Source organism: Myotis davidii, unplaced genomic scaffold (assembly GCF_000327345.1).
Source record: "Myotis davidii unplaced genomic scaffold, ASM32734v1 scaffold460, whole genome shotgun sequence".
In the NCBI taxonomy this organism is placed as follows: Eukaryota; Metazoa; Chordata; class Mammalia; order Chiroptera; family Vespertilionidae; genus Myotis; species Myotis davidii.
In genome coordinates, this window is record NW_006292692.1 from 326084 (window position 1) to 335037 (window position 8954).

Here is an 8954-nt window from a genome sequence, read left to right on the forward strand (position 1 = left end):
CTGCAACAGCTCAAGAGGTGCTGATGGGGGGAGGGCTGTGGCAGTGCAGCTGGCTATGCTTTAAAATCCTAAAGATATGGCTAGGTCCTTGATAGATAGTGTGTACTTTCAGTGGGCATAAAAGAGAATTAGGGCTCAAGCTATAAAACCAGCAAGTAAGTCTTTCAGAGTTTGGGCATTATAATCAGACAGAATTCAAATCACAGCTCTGTCCAAGGTTCATACCAGAGGTTCTCAACCTGTGGGTCGCAAACCCTTTGGGGGTCGAATGACCCTTTCACAGGGGTCGCTTAATACCATCGAAAAACACATATATAATTACATATTGTTTTGTGATTAATCACTATGCTTTAATTATGTTCAATTTGTAACAATGAAAATGCATCCTGCATATCAGATATTTACATTATGATTCATAACAGTAGCAAAATTATAGTTATGAAGTAGCAACGAAAATAATTTTATGTTTGGGGGTCACCACAACGTGAGGAACTGTATTAAAGGGTCGCGGCATTAGGAAGGTTGAGAACCACTGATCTATACATTAGTTGGCTTTCCTTGAACATATTTTGTTAACCTCTCTGAGACTCAAGTGGTTCTTCTGTAAAATGGAGATAAAAGTAGTATTTACATTATAACACAGCTCTAAATTTAAATAGGATGATGTTTATAAATGGCTTACTGCTCAATAGGGGAAAATATTACCTTTATTATTACAGACCTGGGAGAACCCAAAATGCCCATATTATAAATGAACATTAGACTGACTATGACCTCCAATACATCAACTCATAAAGCTTTCCAAGCCAGTTACTTTGCTTACTAGCTGTGTGACCTTAGGCATGTTTCTCAAACTCTCTGAGCCTCCAATTTTCTTATCTATAAAATGAGGATAAAAATGGTATTCAGTTCATAGAATTGTAATAAAGATTAAATTTAAAACTTACCACAATGCTTAGTATTTATTATTATTTTAAAATATACATAGTCTTTCTACAGCGTCATCAACCAAAGTTTACTTTCCTGCCACAGTGGAAAGAGTACAAGCTTTCCAATAAGACAGATTTCATCTTGAGGTGTTTGGAATGTAGATTCCAGAGTCCCAGTGCCTGAGTATCAGTTAGTTCCATTACTTACTAGCTGTGTGACCTTGAGTAAGAACTCTGCCTAGAAGTTCTGATTCTTCTTAAATCCCTTGCTTACATTTTGATATCACACAGTAGCCATAGAATATTCTTAGGTTCTGCATTGAAACATTAGCATTATATTTATTTTCAGAAGTGGTTTCTGTAACTTTGCAAGCCTTTTTGCTGCCCTTGTGCATTACTTTGACCTCTCTAGTGCTCAATTTCCTCATCTGTAACATGCTGATAATAATACACATACTAGTATTTCAGAGTTGTGCTGTGGTCATCTACTCCAAATTTGGTTCCCATGCTAAGACTGATGATGCCAAACACACCAAGAGGATATGAAAGGTTTGCTAATTATTTTTTTTTCTGGGAAGAGCAGGAAAAGCCTCCCAATCTGGTCCAAAATGGCTTTACAGAGCAAGGAAGGGAAACTGGGCAGGGGTTTTATTTTGGTTAGGCCGTGGAAGTGAGGGTTCCCACAAGGGGCCAAGAGCTTGTATGATTTGAATCTCCTGCCAGCAATAAAGGAGTGTGCACCCAAGCATTCTTATCAGCTTACCCAAATGTGGCGAATAATGGGATGGGAGAGAGGGTGAGCATTAAAAGCTGCCATATTCAAACATCAAAAAATGGTGTCAGACTCCTTATTACATGTTGTAGCTCAATAAATGAGATAACCCACATAAAGTACTCAATGAACAGTGACTGTTATTATTTAAACCACAAAACTGGATAGAGTCATTGGCCTACTCTATTGAAAATGTATAATTTCCTTACATTGGGGTGTTTGGCTGCGTAGTGGAAAGAGTAATTAACAGGCCTTTGGGCAACCTGGTCAGCAGTCTTCATTAGCATTTGTGAGCTTAGCTTAGTCAGTTCCATTCTGGGTCTCAGGTATAAATGAGGGGATAGAACTATGTGATCTCTAAGGCCCCATGTGGTTCTAACAGTGTCTGAAAGGCAAGGTGGTTGACTCACTCATTAACTGGTATTGCTATAGAATGAAGAACCACTTTTTCCCAGCCCACTTTCTACCATGTTCTAGATTTTGTGATACCCCATGCTATTCATACCTTTAAGACAGGTTTAAACCAGCAGAGTAAAGAAGTAACCCAAAAATAGCAGCTGAAAAGGTTAGCTTTAGTTTAAGTCTCAGTAGATCAACTATAGTTCCATGACTTTCCTACAGTCTGAAAAAACTGATACTTATCTTGTCTGAAAGAAGAACCTTAATTTCACCATTCTTACAAAGCATACTTTTTTGGTTTTTTATTGTAAAAACATGTCCACTGGGAAATAATTCATTTGGGATTAAAAAAGATAGGAAGGATGGGAAAGAAAGGTCCTAGAGATATAGAAAATTTTTAAAAAGAATTATTCCCAGAAATGAGAAGATCATGTCACCTGCATAAATGCCTGTTTCTATCCAGAGAATGTTTTCTCTGGTGAGCAAACTAGCACTACTGTGTCTAGAGGGGATACTGATTTGTAGAATAAGACACAGAACCACAGCAAGTCTTTGATAGACATGTCTCAAGGATAAGAGGTCGAAAGACTATTTCCCAGGGGATTTAAACTTGTTTGCTCAGAGCAATTCCTGATATCTAAACTCTTAGATGTCCCTCAACTCAGCCACATATAAAAACATTCTTGTTGACAGAGTTTCAATCTACTTTTGACCACTTTCTTCAAGCTTGTCAACACTTCACTTGCAGTTCATTTGGGGAGTATGGAGGGGCCTAGACTATGAAAGAGCATAGCAGACTAGGAGATAAGCCACCACCATCATGCTCTTGCTAAAAACAATGATGACCATGTTTACCTTAGGACCATTCTATCTTCTTTGGATCTGGGAATGTCACAGGATATCTCTGTCATTTCTGATAGAAGATGTACACCAAACATGTTTTCTACTGAATCATTACATCTGAGATATATATATCTATACATCCATTTATCTATCCTATATAATAAAGAGGTAATATGAAAATTGACCATCATTCCAACACACAAGATGGCCGCCCCCATGTGGTCAAAGATGGCCACCCCCATGTGGACACAAGATGGCCACCACAAGATGGCCAGCAGAGGAGGGCAATTGGGGGGGACCAGGCCCGCAGGGGAGGGCAGCTGGGGAGAACCAGGCCTGCAGGGGAGGGCACTTAGGGGTGACCAGGCTGGTAAGGGAGGGAAGTTAGGGGAGACCAGGGCAGCAGGAGAGGGCAGTTAGGGGCAATCAGGCTGGCAGGGGAGCATTTAGGGGTTGATCAGGCTGGCAGGGGAGTGGTTAGGGGTGATCAGGTTGGCAGGCAGACGTGGTTGGGGGCAATCAGGCAGGCAGGCAGGCGAGTGGTTGGAAGCCAGCAGTCCTGGATTGTGAGAGGGATGTCCAACTGCCCATTTAGGCCCGATCCACTGGGACATCCCTCGAGGAGTCCCAGATTGGAGAGGGTGCAGGCTGGGCTGAGGGATACCCCCCCCACCCATGCACGAATTTCTTGCACTGGGCCTCTAGTATATCTTTATATCTATATATCTATATGTGAATGTCCTGGAGGAGATGCTCTACTATTTCTGCATGTTGAGGAGTGCCAGGTGTTATGTGCCATGCATCCCTGGGTCACTTACATGTGATATTTGAGTATCCTCCTCAGGATCCCAGCCAAGTGGATAATTAGTTCAAGTACCTCAGGGATTAACAAATCACTGCTATGTGGGGCAGTTTTCCCTATTGGAAAGTGCTTACTATTATTCTGTACTGCACCCCCCATCCAACCCTTCCAGTTGGGACTTACAGTGTTTACTCCCCATTTGTTCTAGGGCAGTGGTCGGCACACTCATTAGTCAACAGAGCCAAATATCTACAGTACAACAATTGAAATTTCTTTTGAGAGCCAAATTTTTTAAACTTAAACTATATAGGTAGGTACACTGTTATTAACTTAATTAGGGTACTCCTAAACTGGCCTTTGCTAAAAATGTCCTCAATCTGATTGAGGTATGTTCACTGAGGTCGACCCCTTCCAACTCTCCCATCCACACTCGTCTTGTATACTTGTTTCGTCTATCTAGGGCATCCCTGTGCTCTAAAGTTGTTCATCTCCAGGACTCTCATTCCTCCCAACTTTTTATCATTTGGATGGTTTTAGGTGCTCTTAGCACTCTGATGTCTTTCTTCAGAAAAAAATTTCAATATATATGTCTTCATCCATTAGCCCAGTGTAGCAGCCAGAAGTGAACACACTAGCCCACAACAGTGCAGAACTCACTTTGCCACTCTAGAGAGCATGTTTCACTATTCCAGAAGTCCATGCACAGGCAAATTGCACTGTTGACTCACCTTAAATTTCATATTATTTAATTAAGCTACTCAGTCCAGCTTTCATGGTTAGGTCCCGATTCTGTCATCGCACATTGCCTTCCCAAATCTGTCATTCTGTGGAGGTAGCTTGACCCATATATATAGGATAGTTGTTTATCAATAAAGTGAGGTACATATTTAGCATATATAGGGAATTTTATATAAATAGTCATTACACTTAGAATTGAAGTGTATTGAACTTTAGAATTTAAGAATTTAAGAAAGTTAATTCTGGTCACTGGGTAAGATCCTACTTAAATTTTTATTTCCTCCAATTGGATAATAGGAGTAAAGGAGACACTGATTTCTAGTCAGATTCAGCTTCTAACCCTATGCATTATATAAAATACCTCTGGACCTAGGACTCAGGGTTTCATAAGAACACTAAACCAAAGGAATTATGTCAGACCTAAAGAGAAGTAACTTGAGCAGTAAGGGCTGCACACCACTGAGGCAGGCTCTAGAGCAGCCGTGGGCAAACTACGGCCCGCAGGCCGGATCCGGCCCGTTTGAAATGAATAAAACTATTGAAAAAAAAGACCGTACCCTTTTATGTAATGATGTTTACTTTGAATTTATATTAGTTCACACAAGCACTCCATCCATGCTTTTGTTCTGGCCCTCCGGTCCAGTTTAAGAACCCATTGTGGCCCTCAAGTCAAAAAGTTTGCCCACCCCTGCTCTAGAGGCACTCTTGGAAGTTCTTTTCAGGGAAGACTAAAGGAAAGGAAAGAGTCAACATTTTACACTGTTAGACCTACCCTAGACCCTAGAGAGCTACTAGAAAATATCCAGCAAAAAATAAGAATTCTGACAGCAGTGTTGCTTCTAAACCACAACCTCCCACAGACACACACCTAGTTCAGAGTCATAGCCATTTTAATAACTCAGGGCCACGTTGAAATCAAGACATAGTTGTTTTTCATGGATGATGATTTTAAAATCTAGAAAGCTCATGAAATCCCTGAGGCTGTTAAACACTATATAATATTTTTGGTCTCAAATATTAGCAACACTCTCCAAGTTTCAGTAAATAGGGAAACTATTTGCTAAAACTGTTGCTTCTCAGCAGCATCCTTTGAATCTACCAGTAGCTGCCAAATCCAAGAGCCTCTACTCTTGTGATTCACTGACTATGGAATGTATGCAGTTTATTCCTTTCACGTGTATCTAAACATATAGGAATGTTTCTTTAGTTGTGCAGAGATTAAATGTAACAGCTTGGGTTATTAACCCTGAGCAACACATATCCAGTGGTCTACTCTAGGACTTCTACCATCCTTATATGTACCCTCCTAATGGGCAATGAGGAACTACACCCTTTAGCTTTGTTTGGTCAAGGCACTGCTTCAGTCAATGTTAGCCCTACAAAGCACTACTCTGGACACCTCCAAGAGGGGATGGAGGGGAAGTGATGCTGGAAAAGCCAAGATGCTGTGGTTGGAGAAAAGAATTTTCTTTAGCACCTCATTAAAAGTCTTCCCAAACTGACGTGCCAACCCTCCTCCTCTCTTCATGTTCAATTCTGTTGACTCACATCCAAGAGAGAGGGTATTTGCTCCAAGTCATTCCTTGTACCTCCTTATCAATGGTTCATTTTGTTCTCTCTCCCCCCTTCTGATTTCCTAGTATTTGAATGGCATAACTATAATTCCTCCAAGGTGACATGGCCATATTTTAGTCTCTGTGAAGATGTGAATAATCCCACTTTCTTTCAACAAATTTTTCTTATGTGCTTGTTTTCTACATGGTCTTCAAGCTAAGCATGATTTTTATATATTTAAATGGTTGGGGGAAAAAACCAATATTTCATGACACATGAAACTTATAGGAAATTCAGATTTCAGTGTCCATAAACAAAGTTTTATTGGAACACGTGTATGCTTCATTAATTTAAGTAAGGTCTATGGCTGATTTTGTGCCAAAGTAGCAGGGTTGAGTAGTTGGAATAAAAAATCTAATTTCTAAAATATTTACTATCTGCTCCCTTCAGGAAAACTTTTCAAACTTGTTCTCTATTCTGTTCTATTGTCATATTTGCCTATTCTTCCCAGTTTAAACCTGTTCTTTTTTTCTAGTTTCTTAAAATAGAAGCTGAGGCCATTCATTTGAGACCTTTCTTCTTTTCTAATATAGTAATTCACCTCCCCCCTTATCCATAAGGGATATAATCCAAGACCCCCAGTAGATGCCTGAAGCCTCAGTACCAAATCGTGTATATATTTTCTGTTCATGTCTTCAGCACACAAATTTAATGCATTTTCCATCTTAACTAGGAACTTATTATATATTCTGGTGGTAACTTTCGCAGTTTGAGGTGTGACAGCAACACTAGCACTTATTTCTTTTTTGTCTTCACAATTTCATGGATAGAAGATTTATTTTTACTATAGACCTTAGAAACCTCAACATATAACTTATTTTATTTCCTTATTAAGTCTAGAACTTTCACTTTTTCACTTAAAGGAAACACTTTATGGATTCTCTTTGGCATATTTGAATTGCCAGCATCACTACTCTTGTGCTTTGGGGCCATTCTTAAGTAAAATAAAGGTTACTTGAACACAAGCACTGTGATACTTTCATAGTAGATATGATAACCAAGATGGCTACTAAGTCACTAAAGGGCAAGGAGTATATACAGTGAGGAGATGCTCAGATGCTGGAAAAAGGGATGATTCACATCTCAGGTGTGATAGAGTGGACAGGCACAAGACACCATCACATTACTCAGAACAGCCCACAAGTTAACGCTTATGAATTTTTATTTCTTTAATTTTCCATTTAATATTTTCAGACCATGGTTGACAGAGGGAAACTGAAAACACAGAAAGTGAAATGCAGATAAGGGAGGACTATATTGTATAGGAGTCTAGTGATATAAATTTGCCCTTCTCCCATAACTACTTCTTTAGCAGCTTCCCCAAATTTTGGTATACTGTGTTTTCATTTGCATTTAGTTCAAAGTACTTCCTAATTTCACCTTCAAGTTATTTTTTTATTTTTTTAAAATTGATTTTAGAGAGAGAGAAGAAGGGAGAGGGAGAGACAGATACAAACATTGATGAGAAAGAAACATCAACATCAATAGGCTGCCTCCTACACACTCCCCAAGGGATCGAGCCCACACCCCAGGCATGTGCCCTGACAGGGAATCAAACTGTGGACCTCATGGTGCATGGATAGATGCTCAACCACCGAGCCACACCAGTTGGGCACTTTGGAGTTCTTTCTTTCTTTCTTTCTTTCTTTCTTTCTTTCTTTCTTTCTTTCTTTCTTTCTTTCTTTCTTTCTTTCTTTCTTCTTTGATGCTAACCCCTTTTTTTTGATCCTAAATTGTTTATTAGGTAAGAATTTTACAAACATCACTATATTAGCGGTAACGGTGGAGCTGGAGAGTATTGCAACTTCTGCAAGCTGCATGGCGAGAACCACCAATCGTGTGGTGGAATTTGTGGCCCTTCCCAAGGTCACGGCTCTTGCGACCTGCACATGTCAGCCCTCGCATCTCCCTGTGATTGTGGACTGATTTGGTGATCCACTGGGTTTCTGGATTTCTTCTGATAACCTTATAGAATGGATCAATGAGGATAACCTCAGAGAATTTGTACGTGGAATCTTCACCAACCTCGTAAGAATTCAGGACTCCCAGAGCCCCACAGTGGCGTCCAGCTCACTCCTTGGCAACAGGCTGAAGACTTCGGGCAAACTTTAGCTGGTTAACATGATTGACAGGCTTGTGGTACGTCACACCCTTAGGAACAGGGCGTTTGGGGCCACCATGGCGCACACCAATCAGATATATGACATAACCTTGGCCTTGTATCCCAGCCTGCATGCTTTGTCAGGTGGTGGTGGTGTGGGGGAGAGGCTGTGGAGCACAGAGAGATGGCAGTACTGCCAGTAGCGCACCCTGAGAAGGAAACGCATTACATTGGACTGCTTCCTCCATGGCTCCTGGATGTACTTCTAAGAGCCCATTTTGGTTTACCTTATGGCTGCGGCAAGACGGAAAGCTCTAATTTTCTTTAACCCATGGTTTACTTAAAATATGTTACTAGTGTCTCAATATTTAGGCATTTTCCGGAGATCTTTCCATCATTGAATTTTAAATTTAAGTATATGTAGTCAGAGAACCGTTTTCATATTACTTGAACCCTTCTAAATGCATATGTTCTATCCTGGTTCATGTTTCATGTGTATAAAATATTTATTCTATTGTTCTTGGGTAGAATGCTCTACAAAAGTGAATTGGTCAAACTCATTATAGAAACTCATTATTCAGGTTTAGTATATCCTTGCAATATTTCTATCTACTTATACCTAAAATTGAAAGTTTTACTGAAATCCTACCCATTTTTAAACTGAGGCAAAAAGAGCACATATTTGAGCTGTGTTTAAATCATGGTTCTATCACTCATTATTTGTGTCCTTACATTAGTCATTTCACCTATCTGGGC

General features: G+C 40.0%; 1 pseudogene; it reads right to left on the bottom strand.

Moving 5' to 3' along the window:
• Positions 1–7823: 7823 nt before the first annotated feature.
• LOC102753506 lies at positions 7824–8475 on the bottom strand (annotated as a pseudogene).
• Between the last annotated feature and the right edge of the window lie 479 nt (positions 8476–8954).